General features: G+C 35.0%; 1 long non-coding RNA gene across 1 annotated transcript; it reads left to right on the top strand.

The window, feature by feature from the left end:
- Nucleotides 1-9,274: 9,274 nt before the first annotated feature.
- LOC149837608 (uncharacterized) lies at nt 9,275-13,100 on the top strand. The gene is made up of 2 exons (XR_016432121.1): nt 9,275-12,611; nt 12,688-13,100. It is a non-coding gene; the product is annotated as an uncharacterized LOC149837608 (long non-coding RNA).
- Nucleotides 13,101-15,634: the final 2,534 nt, after the last annotated feature.

Below are 15,634 nucleotides of genomic sequence, written 5' to 3'. Positions count from 1 at the left end.
CTTATCGTTGTGGTCTATTTTATTTTACTAATTAAGAAGAAGAAGAAGACAGACGAGAAAAAAGCAACTGACGAAGAAGAAGTTGTGATGTCGCAGTAAAGAAAGAGAAGGAGATGTTAAATAGATTTAAAATCAAATCGCTGATATGTTCGCCCCTCGCAACTAATAATCGTTCAAGCGATTCTGGTTGTGTAAACTGGAAATGATGAGTTTTTTTAACGTGTCTTTATATAAATGCACAAACATTATTTGCAAGATTATTAATAAACGGTGGAATTGATTTGCACAAGCACTCACTGTGCACCTTTACCACGATTTGTGCTCATGAACAGCGCGATTGTTATCCACTTGTGATCAACGTAGAAATGAATCTGTAAATCGTTATACCATGGTGTTTTACATAATGATGTCTGCCAACTGGACAGAGAGGTTTGTCTAAATGAATGATAACCACATTCGTGATTTACACCACGACCTATGAAGGCTACATGTTGTAGCAATTTGCTAGTACGGCAAATGTCTACGTCAACGATTTTTCCTATTCGCTTTTACTGGTGATTGGGAAAGATGGTTTAAGGATTTCAATTTTTTGCTTCAATAATAAAAAACGAGTTAGATTCTCGAATAGACATGTTTTCGTTTGAAAAAAAAACCCAAAGACAAATCTTTCTCGCCGCAAATTCGTAACTATAAATCCACATGATTTACATGAGTTACAACTACTTTCGCATATAAAAACTATTAATAGTTGGTTACAATGTCTATGAGCAACTGAGGATACATCCTCTCCAATGTAAAGGAGCTCAGTAGTAATGGCATCCCATTGTACCCTATTTCTCAGTAAACGAGCATTGCTGTTTTGTTAAACTCTTAACAAATCCGACAATGTGGAAATCAGGTCATGCAAAGAGGCATGACAACTAAATTAATACTCCACACGAGATTCCTGTGTCCCATAGCTCGTTTTCGAATTCATCTGAGTCTGTCATGAAACAGGAAATATAAGACACTGCATTAAGTTTTACAAGAAATGCAAACCTCCTCCCAACATTGATTACATACCAAAAGACTTGTAAAACTGAAGCTATCATTCTCGAAAATATGGTGAGAAGGAATGAAGGTTACAACGTTGGATATTATGTCTTTAGGGTATTGCTGCATGTTGGACATTACACGAGTTATATATTAACAAGCTTCACGTAATGCAAATAACATGGAAAGCAATATAATGTCTTATATACCTGTTCATGTGAAGGCCTTTGTTGCTTTTGATTACAGGTTGGTTATTTCTTAGACCTTTTCTTGTCAACCAATTCTAGTGCACCCTTTGCCCTCTGACGACTTCGATCAGAGGCAGGTTTTCTTTTGATACCCTTCGCTTGATGAATATGTCCATCATAATCAACAACACTCACTATTGACTTGTTGAAGATAATGTTTACGTTTCAACACAACTTCTCAGAAGTGTCAAGGGAAGCATGATTTTCACCTACGTTGTTCGATCCCATTATCTTTGACTGGTATTCATTAGCTGCACGTTTTCAAGTAACACCTTTGACACTTTTCTCATGCATATATAGCCTTATTCACTTTTCGATGCCAAATCAGCAACATGCATAAATGACCTACACAGTTATTGGTAACGGGAGGCTATGTGGCACTTCTCGTCAACACCAGATTTATTGACATTGTCCATATCTAACATTTCAATCTTTGTTTGTCTCCTCCATCTTCGCATTACATAAGACTCGGGTATTTCTTGTATCTTCTCTTGATTAAGTGCCTTTAATGCATGACGACATAAAATACCTTTGAATTCATACATTTTGCACAAACATTCAACTTTTTTATTGTCAACATTGTACGTGACATGTGCTTCTTGCCTTTTCTGATGCTCTTGGTCCTCCCATAAAATATAGTATTTGTGTATATTCTCAGTTTGCACGAGTTCTTCTATATTGCAATTCATGACATGTATAACCTCTTTCTTGATCCATTCAAATACAGTTAGTGTATATAGATCTGCAGGTCACATCAATATTTTCATGCCCAAAGTTATAGGTCATGTATTGAAGCATTTCACGTCTTGTTCAAGCTCATTCTGTCTTAGACCGTCTACAAATAATTCATATTGTTTCATGAAGCGAAACATTATTAAACATGAATACAGGGTTTTCTTCAACGTGGTATGCATAGATTCAGCTCTTTGTGTGCTTACCATACCTGCACAAAAGTATTGTCTTCCATATGTCAATGATTACTTCTCTTTTTCTGCATATAAATTTTATAACCAATGACAGTCTTTAAGGTTGTATATCTTATTCATTTCCTCCCAATCTGACATAAAGGTGACCTCGTCTACGCTCTCAAGTACACACTTTGTAAACTTTTTGTCAAACCATGTCTTCTGATTAAATATGTGTCCTATGTTCTTTGTTGCATTTTGAAAGATATACCACAAACATAGGCGATGATGTGCATCTAGCCACACATGAAGCACTGCAGCCGCAATTGCGTGATCACCATCTGTAAGTACAGCTTCAGGTTGCTTCACATTCATTGCTTGTATAAATACTTTGAACAACCACTCAAAGCTTTCCTTGGTCTGATCATACAAAAAAGTGTCGCCTAATATACAACTCTGTGAGTGATGGTTCACTCCGACAAACTGCGTAAATGACCATTGTTCAGTATTAATCTTCACTGCAGTATCAAATACAAGCACAACATTGAAACATTCATAATCTACTCTTGACTTTGAATCTGCCAAAAACATATTCATAGCATATCCATCTTCATCCAGTTGCATTGCACTAAAGAAACAAGGGTCAATGCTTGATTTCTTTTATAAGTAATCAACCAAAGAACATATTTCTCCGTTCTTCATGTTATCTGTCATCTTCCTTCTCAAGTGGTTTCTTAGATTCAAAGGTGTGAATGGCACATTATCGCGACCACCAACTATGTGGGCAAACAAATTGTATGTCTTTCTTGGTGCAATATCGGTACTATCGGCTATTTCAGCCATTGCAGCATGCACTACAGTTACTTTATGATGTGACCTTAGCATATGAGTCATAAATGATGCAGATAAATCATGAGTATGTTCAATGATTAAAGTACGAAATACAAATTTCTCATTCGAAAGTCTTCTCAACACCATTCTCGCTTGACATCCACATCTTGATTCTGGCGTGCTCCTTATTGGATTTCCAATTGATTTCTTTCAACCTTGCTTGGAACAAACATACGTTTTTCTCACCACGACACCCTATGCATTTTTTGACCAAGAAAACCTTCTAACACTGAAGCCAACTTTTAAGGCATAATCATTGTAAAATTTATATGCAGCTTCCTCATTATTAAACTGCATTCCTTCTAGTAGAACATAGTCAAGTGTAGTTCCATGTACGTTCCCAGCGCCTACACTTTTATTAAGTATAATGTTGTGATCGTCTACTTCATTATTGAATTGCATTTCTTCTACTAGAACATTCAAGTCAAGAGTGAATCTAATGACTGCACCCTTATCATGTGCATCACTAGTGTACATGTTGACTTCTTCAGGTGCGTCATTAGTATAGATGTTCAATTCTCCATATCTTTCAAATGATTGAGATAGATCATCTTCATTACAACCAGATGATAAGCTCACCATTGTTATAAGCAAGATATCAATTTGTGTTAGCAAGTGCATACGTTTACTACGATTTAATCAGGATGCATATAACAATGGATACCGATAAGGTTAAGAAAGTTAAAAAAATGATTTAATGAATCACAGTACAAAAGCAACTGCGGTCTGATATTTGTTTATACTGAGCATCGAGTTGTTACTTACCATGGCAATAAAAGAAACGACATGTTGTCCATGTCTGTTGACGACAACGCTTTCATTATATCCACGAGGTTGTGAAGCGAGTTCAATAGAAAACACTAACTGAGCAGCAATTTGATTACGAAAATCGCCACCGCAGGCATGTAAAAATGTGTTTCTACACGCACACATTTTCGAAGTTTGTCTACAAATATCTTATAAATACATATTACAAAACATATAATATCTTACAAATTGATATATATGTCGAATAATATATTGCAAATCGATACAGCAATTCAGCATAATAACTTACAAATCGACTATACAAAACCATAATATCTTAAAAGTTGATAAATATATCACAAAATATATTACAAATCGATATTAACTAACAAAACAATACCTCACAAATCGGTAGTATGTTACTAATACAGCGGTTTGAGATACAATGCATATACTGAGTGAATAGAGGATACTTGATGGGGTAGAGGCTCTTCCTAGCATTTGTAAACAAGCATTCTTGTCAACAAGTCTCAGCGTCTTACAAATATCGATAAGTTTCCAACCATCGTAAGGACAAGATCTACCTGCAATAACAAAACAACGCCTTAATGGCACACAAGACGACATGTGTTCTTCATCGATAGCATGATGAGATGGAAAGCTACTCATGACGCCTTAATGGCACTGGTTGAAATGTTTGTGCGTTGTTGCTTTCTTTCATAATGCCTAACGGTAGGAACGAGAAGGAGACAATGTGGTGTCGATCAGGATAAAAAACAAGGTGGGAACATCGACTGGAGACGACGGCAAAGTTTGCGTTGTCAATGGGAGCTACTGTTAAAGCAAATGGTGCAAGAGTTTAATAAATAATTAACATCAAACTTTCTGGATGAAAGACTTTTTTTTCAAACGTCGTTTCCCAACTTTTGCATGGAGGACTTTTTTGTCCTTTTCTCGAACCGTGGTTTCCCAACTTTTGAATGGAGGATATTTTTGTCATTTTCTTGAACCGTCATTTCATGGCAAGAATAGCAAGAAATGGTACTTAAGTCTTTGCACGATGCTAAGTGATGCAGACATGCACGGGAATACGAGTCCCATGTGCTTACATATGTGGCGCTCATTCGGACCCCCGAACACAGACGTGGGATTCAGTGAATCATCAGGGGAGAACATACACCACCCTCCCACAAGGAGGCATGCACATACAGCTCCTACCAGCCAAGCTGAGCCCCCCCCCCCCTGCGGATTATATTTACTGAGTTCAACTTTAGCAAAACAACTTGCATCGATGACATCTCAAAAAGAAGTATGGCGATAGAAGAGAATCGGTTGAACCAACTGCTTGTTTGCAGTGGGAAAGCCAGTGCCCTTGTTCGAAGGCACTGCAAGAAGTGGCCGAGGAGCTGTCTAGTACTCAGCCAGTATCTAGTAAGGCTCGGTCTGCAAAATGCAGCTCCAGCTTCATAAACCTTGGGTCCAGCTATACACAGGGCCCGACAAGTCCGACCTGTTAAATGGGTCGGGCCTAAGGGCACTAGCCCACGCCCACTCTGAGCTTGAGGCTGAATTAGGTTGGGCTCAGACCAAGATTTGAGTCGGACCCGTTGGGCCACCACTTGCATACTTTTTCGTGCAAATTTACTTGCCGTAATTTTGGTATCAAAGAAAGATATCTCATTAGTCTTAAAAAAATTTAGTGGAATCCAATTGCCCATGCTCATGCTTCATTTACTTTCGACATACATTAACCAATAAATTTAGACATTACAATTTGAACATAATAAAAAGGAAACGTCTAGATTGCATGAAAATACAAACCACAAAAATGACTTCACATCCAAATGGTTACATGAAACTCATGATTTACATCAAGGCTTTGAAGTTTATATTAAGACTATGTTTAAGAACCTTGCATTAGGATGGAGACACCATTTCCATGTGCTGCCGAAATAATGCTTTGCTAAAATGTGGCTTTGAAGACAGAGTTGTGGAAAACCACCATTTTTGTGGATGGTGTTGAAATGTGGTTTGGAGTTGCCATTTCTGGTGTAGTGTTTTGCCAACACCATTGCTTCCAAACACAAAGGATAAGAGCACAGGAGAAACAGCAACATAAATCCAATTCAAGGCTCCAAACAGCGCCTAAATGAACATGCTAAATCCCTCTACACAGAACTTGAGTCCATACTAGGGAAACTCTCTCTCTCTCTCTCTCTCTCTCTCTCTCTCTCTCTCTCTCTCTCTCTCTCTCTCTCTCTCTCTCTCTCTCTCTCTCTCTCAGTTTTGCATCTTCATAATCTGAAATAAAATGGTGTATGCTTATGTGTATACTTGCTACAATCACTTATAGGAACAAATAACTTAACCAATCCGTTTTTTTTTTATTTGTTTTTTTGACGATTTTTGTACCTAAAGTCTAAAGATCTGATCTACATGGTTCATCTAGTGTGAATCCACCTTCGGTAGCCAAACATGATTTTCTGATGATGTAAAAAATCAATGACTGTAAATACACTTGGACTTTTACAATAATCATATTATTTTATCAGAAAAACATAATCTACGGTTTGATCTCTAACAAATCAACCAACCATGTTGAACATGTAATATCGGGTGTTTTTCTATCATTTTAAATTCTAAGGTTTTTAAAAAATTAACTAAGTATTTTGAAAGTCAATAGAAATCTTTGAGTTTTAGGTGACGTCAACTGAGTCTGGGCGTAACCCATGACCCATTGACAAGACCTAAATGAGATAAATAAGATTTGGTAAAACTTTTTTTTTATCTTTAAAATCGAACAAAATTCAAGCAAAATTTGGATTAAATTTAGGCAAAATTCAGATAATATATCATTAGATTCATCTCAAAATTCTGAAACATTGATATTTTGTTTTTCTGAATTCAAGATACGGTTGGCCCAAAAATCATATTTTTTCAAAAATGACCTGCTTTGATGTGATCAGTTCAGGATCGGATCCAATTTGTTTAATCTAAGTTGATATGAATCTAGACCAAGTCCAAAACCCATGTTAATTAAGATCTGGTTTAGGTTGAGATCCATATGAATTTAGATCTTGGATCCAAATCAAGATCTGAAATCCAAGTCTAACCAATTTAAAATTTTAAATTCAATATATAGAAGTTAAATTGAGTGAAATTTTATGTTAAAAAGACTCTCAGAGGGGGGAGATAACTGTTAAAACATTCTTAAAATTTTATTATTTAATAATTAATAAATTATATTAATTGATAAATTATAAATTTTAATTATTTGGATAAGTGAAAGATTTCATATTTGATAGAACTCTACCTATATAAGAGTTCTAGATAGATCCCAAATTAGTTTTAAAAAATAAAATAAGTGATAATAAGAGGATAAATAGGATTTGGTTAGAAAAAAATAGAGTTCTACATTTTCTATAAAAGGACTTTAGAAGGGACATCACCCTATCTTCAGAAGACCAAAAAAATAATAATAATAATTTATAAAAGGGTCTAACTCGCCCCTCTCCGGATTTTTTTCTAGAAAGAGAAGGGGAGAGAGAAGGAAGAAGGAAAAAGAAAGAAAGAGAGGAAAGAGAGAAGAAGAAGAAGGAGGAGGAGGATCCATTTCTGTTTCAATTATTCAACAAAGTTTCTCTGCTCTTTTTTCATCTTCGATTGAAGGTACGGGTTCCTCTATTGATTCGAATAGAGAGAAATAGCCTAGATCAAGTTTATGTAATATTTTAGTGAAAAAAAAGAGATTTGATTTTATGTATATGTATATATAGAAATACACAATTTTGAATATATATATATATATATATGTGCAAAATTACTCTTTTATAAAGAACGATTTTCATTATGTATCAAAATTTTGATTTATGCCTGGCGATCTCTTGAATTCATGTATTGATCATATATAGTCTATTTTATGTTTAGATATGATGAGTGATCATGTCGATTTTTTGTTTTTTTATATATGCATAGCAAAAATATAAATGAATACAATAAAATCAGATTTAGTGATCTTATTATTGTTCATGCCATGAAACATATATATATATATATATATATATATATAATCATATGTTCAGTTCTGTCGTCTTCTTATTTATTCTCAAATCTAGATAGATCTGGCTATTTTTACAAGTAGACAGATCTGCCATGTGTACATGTGGGCACATTTGGACAGGTATGCCCAGTGGCATAGCTAGGATTCATGTGCAAAAAAAAAGTTGGTGTGACAGTCGGGGGTTCGGGGGCAGTGCCCCCCAATTTTTTTTTGAGATAAAATAAAAAATGATTACAATTATTAATAAAAATCTATTTCATATAGACAGATCAAACTATTTGCTGCAGTCAGGGCTGGGCTGGGCTAGAACTGGGCTACAAAAATGGATAAAAATCTATATTCATATGGAATCAGGGCCGGGCTAGGACTGGGCTTTAAAAAAAAAAAATAACTGGACTGGGAGGCAGGACTGGACTACAACCCAGTTCTGCCCCCCCCCCCCCCACCACACACACACACAGCTCCGCCTATGGGTATGCCGACTGTACATGTGGACATATTTGGACAGATCTGCAGAGTATATAAGCTTGCAGATCTGGTCCAGACTGATTTGTTGTGTGCATGACCAGACCTGTTACAGGTCACATTATGCTATCAATAAACTTTTTTGTTTCCTGGAAAAAAAATCCGGGTTGTTATCTCTACCGTGAGTTGTGAGCTATTGAATAGTTGTACTTGTCATGTTATTGACTGAAATTAGATCTAATCAGACTACATCAGATCTGATTCTTAGCGGACAGCCTCATCGATTTGAATCCACAATATACATACTGTTTTAATTAGCCTATGTATGGGCTGATTTTATTGGCTGACACTTGGAAACATGCAGTTGCATACTTAATTCCAACTAGTAGTAACTACAATGTTAATGTATGTTTTGTTTTATGTTTATTAAAGATAGTTTTTGCATTACTGTTCACGTCTATTCATGTGAACCTATGCCGTTATGTTATTGTCATCGAAGATATATATACATATGAGTTTACTTGATGTACAACAAATTTGAATATATTTTTAAGATATTATGTTGAATATGTTCTTAAGTATTATCATATCAAATACTTATTTTCAGCATCTTATCTTCTACATTTGATTGTTGATATACATGTATGCATCAGCCGTGCATTTCCAGCATGTTATCTCTTTAGATTGACTGATGGAAAAGTTATGTTTGAGCGATTGACCTTCGTATCATTATGATGATATTTGGTTGGTCGTGCAAAAACTTATTGAGGGTTGTTTTTGGGCAAACCAATGCTGCACTTTTAGGGCATGTTTGATGCACTGTTTTCAGCAGGATTCGGACGAAAATCTCGCTGAGAACAACGATTTTCAATAAACATAGATGCGGTGGACGACCTTATGCGTGTCCATCACGTCCATAATAATTTTCAATCCACCTCCCCCTCCTATTGCAAAATGAACAGGAATTGAGGGGACAAAAAGAAAATGCATCGACGAGCTCACCGCGCCCGTTGATGCGTCTCTCTCGCTCAGTGAAAAATGGCTCGGCCCATCATCATCCTCTTCTTCGTTTTCCTAATTTCGATCTGCCACTGCGAAATTTCACTTGAATCTGATGCCGATCTTGTCACTGACCTCCTTGCGCAATAGTAGCGGTCCCCTTCAGGCATCATTTGCTCTGGCTGATGGGTCTCTGCTGAAAGAGGCAGAGTGATCGACCATCGCCTCCACCTTCTGGTCGTCAACTCTCGCCTAGATGCTATCTCCTCTCTCTCACCCCAACTCTCTCACTCTCTCCTCTCACCTCGACGCTCTCACCCTCGACACCTCACCTTTGGGAACCTCCCTCTTGCCTCTCTCCGTTGAACTGTAGGTGACGGTTTTTTAGGGTTTGTTAGTGAGGCATTTTTTAGGGGTTACACATAATCTTGCATACTGCAGTTGTTTTGTTTTATTTCATTCTTAGTTTTGTTTTATGTCATTGCTTTCTGTTGTTATAGTGCAGGAAGAACGATCCAATATGGTTTCTTCCTTTCTTTGTTGTCAAGGATAGTTGTCCTTGTTTACATTACTTACTCTTTGAGCTTATGTTTAGTGGTTTGGAGTTGTTTTGTTTGATGTTGCTTTTTCTGTTCTGATGTCAGTGTGGGTATCAATGATTTTGCAATTTTATACGTTTACTTCATCTCAGCACTTTTGCCCAGTTTCATGTTATGTTTGTTTTCAATTTTTCTTAAGTAATTTGATCGATTGCCATTTTATTCTGGCTAATTTTATCTTGTTCTTGTTAGCATTGCATGTTCATGGCATGTTGTTAATGTGTGCTCGCGTGATTTATGTTTTTTTGGAGTTTTCATATAAACAATTAATAATTGTAATATAGTGTGTCATCCTTCATGATGATTTGTTTTTATGTATATTTATTTTCCATACTTGTTTGGAGATTTTAATTGACTGTCATTTGGGTTGTTTTTAGTGAATATGATTGTGAGAATTCATGATCTTCGAATATTAAGACTGATTATATCATGTAGTTGCAAACAATTTCATTTTGTCTGGTTTTGCTCTTTAATGTGTTCTCTGTATTTGTTTTCTTGTTTGTAACATTTTGGTAGCTAAACTTTCATCCTTTTACCACTTATTCTTCATGAGCAACTCGACTTTTTTTTTCTTAAACCCCTTTTTCCTTTTTCCTACAATAGTTTGTTTTGTTTTGTCATCCAAATTGAATATTTCTCTTCTTCTTTTTCTAAATATAGGTCCTAATAATGAAGTATCTTCCTTTGTATTTAGTAAGGTTATGTTGGTGTTTGTGTTTTCTGATTTTAGCTTGGAGAGGGCTAGCGCTTCACATGGTTATAGCTATGAGCATGGTTTCAATGGGTTTGCAGCCAAATTAACAGATGCCCAAGCTTCTTTACTGTCACGTATGCCTTTTTTCTCCTTGATTGTTACAGTGATGCCTAGCGTAGTCTCTGTCTTTCCTAATCAGAAGAGGAAGCTTCATACAACTCACTCATGGGATTTTATGGGCTTGTTGAGTGATGAAGCTATGGTTTCTTCAAAAGGTCCTAGCAGCTTGTCCCTACAAATATTGAAGGTGTGTGAATCTCCTCTCTGGAAATAAAAAATTTACTTGTTCCGAACATTATCAATTGTTAAGATGTACCAAGCTTTTTCATGCATTTATAGTTTTTTTTATAGATCAACATTGGTTGCATATTTGTTTATAAAATTCTAGTGTTAATGGCCTCATTTGTCAAGTCTGAAGACAAACATGGGATCTTTCCTTTTTCCTTGTGGTTTTAGCTTGCATTCTGTCGTGGGAGAGAGCATATCCCTCCAATACAATTCTACTTCTGCAGTGCCATTATTCACGCACGGAATGTGCTCTTTTATAAATAAATCAGTCCCATGAAATGAGGCTTATCAAAAAGAGGAAGCCAGTAAGCATAAATAACTGTGTAAGTGAACAAGTTACCATATGAAGAAGAGAAAAAAATCATTACATAAATACCTTCATATACATACACTGTGTGTGTTTTTATATCCTCTTTATCAAGGTCCTTTTTATGATAAGGATTGAACAATCATTCACATGTCTCCAAAAGAAGCATTAACTAACTACCATCAAAGACCTCTTTCTTTCTCAATTGAACAGGAAATGCATTCATTTGCATACCTATTCTATGAAATATGAAATAAAATAGTACAAGATGCAACTATGCAAATTAGAAGACTTGGCAGTGCAAACACATAAGACAAACACAAGCCAAGCAACTATATAAACTTGATCCTAATACTATCATCATTAATGATCCTATTTCTATGTATTTACCACTAGCTACCAATTAAAAACACATAAAATAAGAATAATTTTTTTAAGAATACATTCTTGTTATTTTAGCTTATGCACTGTTAAAATTTGAATATTTGGTATGCTGGTGCACTTTTTTCCTTAAAAGTCAATGATTTTTATAAATGAGATCATGCTAAGCTTATATATGATATATTTATTGGTGGTGGGCATGGATGTCATGATACTATTTTGCCTTCATCTGCTTTTGCAGATGATGCACAACTAACTCCAGTTTTGTGTCTTGAAGATGAAACATGTGTAGGCATTATTCTAATGTCTGCAACTTATCTCATGGACATGGTTCGCAGAAGGCTAACTGTGCAGGTCTTGTATTTGTCATTCCTTTGAAGTTCTAACCTCTGTTAAAATTTGGTTTCTCGGTTAGCTAAACTTACTGATAATTGAACTACATATGAAGATTTTTAACATTGTATTATACATGCATATCTATTTAGTATGGTGAACCCAAGCATCTTGTTCAATTTCCACTCATCCATCTAGTGAGATAGAAAAATCAATTTTAAAGAGCTAAGTGTGCCTAAACTTCTAAGATGAGACCATCATCAGTAATAGATGGAGCAACAATCTAACAATTTCAAGCCAAGCTCTATTAAAAAACAAACAAAACATATAATATTTGCCATGTTTTATTTAATAGTTCAGGTTTTATTTTTGGTTTAGAAGTTGTTCCTTTGGATGGGGAAAATATCAAGGGCCTCAAATTAGAGTGGTTGAGGAGTCAGAGAGGATTGGTTACTCAAGAGCCTGCCCATTTGAGTTTGAGCATTAAGGACAATATTGCTTATGGAAGGTCGGATGTTACCATTGATCAGATAGAAGAGGCAGCAAAGATAGCACATGCACATACTTTTATCAGCTCAATTTTCAAAGGATATGATACCCAGGTAAGGGGATCATAATCAATTATTCATTGATTTATGTTATGACATTTGCAAATATGTTAATGACTTTTTACCTCAGGTGGGTTGGCTTTCACTGAAGAACAGAAGATAAAGCTCTCTATTGCTAGAGCAATTCTTTCAAACCCATGCATCATGCTACTAGATGAAGTTATTGGTCTTGATTTTGAGGCAGAAAGGGCAGTTTAAGAAGCTCTAGATATCCTCATGTTGGGCCGGTCAACCATCATCATAGCCTGATGGCTTAGTCTTATAAGAAATGTTGATTTTATTGCTCTAATGGAAGAGGGGTAACTTGTTGAAATGGGTAGGCATGATGAATTACTGGCTGCAGATGGCTTACATGCATAACTTCTGAAATGTGAAGCAGCGGCCCTTGTAACTTCTTTGTTTTAAAAAGTTATTGGTATATCTTTCATACTCTTTTGTATCTAGTGGAATTTTTGCAAATGAATAAAGGTCTTGTTATGAATAATCCTTATTTGTTTGTTGAAATACTGAAAAGCAAAGCAAATTATGTCTTCTTTAACTTTCTTTGATAAGCTTTTGTTTTAAACTCTTAAAGGAATTTCTGGTCATCATCAGATCTAAAACTGAACTTGTCCAGATCGGATTATAGTACATTATAGCAGCCCATTCTCCAAAAAGAGAGAGAGAGAGAGAGAATAACATATATTCGGGGCAAAATATATATTCAGGGCAAATATCCAATTCGAGATCCATATTCGAGGCAAAAAAACCATATTTGGGGCAAAAATTCAATTCAAGATCCATGTTCGTGGCAAAAATCCTATTTGAGATCCTTATTTGGAGCAAAAATCCATATTCTGGGTAAAAAACTAATTCAAGATCCATATTTGGGGGCAGAAATTCATGATTTTAGATATAATTTCATAATTGGATCCATATTTGAGCAAAAACCATAATAAATTTGTTAAAACATGTAAAATGGTGGATGGATTGGGTCATACGATCCAAAACGAAGTAATTCGACTCATTATCCATGATTGTCCAAGTTGTTTGCACATCATCATCAAATAATGGACAATTGAAACATAGCATTTGAGTACGGTACAAACAAACATTGGACTTGAAACAAGCATTACAGAATGAACAGAACCAATGTTCTATTTTGTTCATTTTGTCCAACCCTGGACAAGCCATCAAACATACTCTTATGTGTTGCATTGTTCGTTGTTCACCGCCTTTGGGATGCATGTTCTCTGCATGAGAAACATGTTGCCAACACCATGCTAATGTTGTCATATGCATTTTGTCTGCCTACATATGACTCAATGGTTATGTTCTACATCCCGAGAATGCCCAAATTTGTTACATGAATAGCAAAAGTGTTTATTGATTATGTAATGCTTATGTAATTGAATATCATGGTCGCATAAATGTGTGTATCATGAATACAAAATTTCTGAAGTTATTTTGATATTGCATTAACATGATCAAGTGCATGTTTGGATGTTATGCATAAGATGAATCATGAAAGAAAAATTCATGTTGTAAGCATTTTTTCGTATGCATATGCAATTTATTTTATATGTACATTCTTGTTGTGTGTGAATGAATGTACATTATGGACATATTTGAATAATTGCGTGTTTGCATGTTCACTGAGAATTTTGCATAAGATGCATCGGTGGTCAGATGTGAACCACTCTAGGCCATGTAGGCCAGGAGCATACGCTACTCCAAGATTTGTGTTTATGAATTGCGAAATTCACTTTTGAAACTATTAGCTTTCTAATTTAATTGCATTGTTTAAATTGTAGCGGGTCAGGTCTCGTGTTGTATTTTACATGTTAATTTGCAAAATGATTCTTTTGTAAAGAATTTAACTTTTATTAAAAAGATAAAAGAAATAAACAGTGTAATTAATACTTTTATTCCTGGATGTCCCTTCCATAATGTGAAAATCTTGGATGGCAATTTTCAGAAAATCGTAAGGATACTAAAACTCCGTATGCATTTGTGCTCCTGAACCCGATAGGGTGTTTTACCTCCCAGCCACAGCTTTAGAGAGTTTTCAAAAACTTTTTCTTGATGTGGTGTTGTGAATTAGCTGTTGTTATTGGTATACCAAAAAAGTGGCATCAGTGAATGTTAATTTTTCTAGTGTTCCGACATTAGATATTGATTTATAATATTTCGATGGATAGTTTTTATTCATGATATCGGTCTAGGAACAAGTGTGAAACTCAGTAATTAAATACAAATTGTGTGTTAAAATATAACTAAGAACCTAACTTAGACTTTGAGAATTGTTGTGCTCATTTTTAATATCTGTAGGTTTAATGAAAAGTGAAACTAAACTTGTACATTTAATAGGGACATGCATGCAAAAAATAACTTTGATAATAACTTAATAAATTGTTCAGGCATATGCATTGAAATCATGCATCTTTATTGTTTTGCATTAGTTCATACATTCTTGTTTCTGTTTCATATGAAAATGTGTTATTGCATGGTAACTGCTTTCAAATGCTTGAATAGTAAATGGTTTAGGAGATTGTTGTTGATATATTTTCTCTAAATACTTGCATGAATTTGATTTATACTTTTTCTTGACTATTTAGATTTTTAGAGAAATTTATATAAAAAAACTTTGATTTTTACACAGTACTTCATATGTTTTTCTTAAGACCTTGAGCTTAGTGAAGAAAATGACTGCCACAAAGAGCCTAAGAGATCGTGTGACTAATTTTGATATTTTGCTCTGGATTATATTATTTATTTTAATTTTGTTCTTAGATATTAATTTATTGATTAATAAAGTTAGCTATTTGATTTGTTAGTTCAATATAAAGTTCACTTGTGGTTTGAAAGTTGTAAAGTCTATGAAGCCTTGAGGTTTGGTTTTCATAATTGTAAAAAAAATAATAATTTTCAAGAGGTACGAGATGAGATTGTTACAAAGCTCAACTACCAAGTTAGATTGAATCAAAACTTGAACCATCATATCAGATCCTCAACTCAACTACCAAGTTGGATTGAAT

Source organism: Nuphar pumila, chromosome 5 (genome assembly GCF_984573655.1).
Source record: "Nuphar pumila chromosome 5, dmNupPumi1.hap1.1, whole genome shotgun sequence".
NCBI lineage: Eukaryota > Viridiplantae > Streptophyta > Magnoliopsida > Nymphaeales > Nymphaeaceae > Nuphar > Nuphar pumila.
This window is presented reverse-complemented; position numbering and strand designations above follow the sequence as displayed.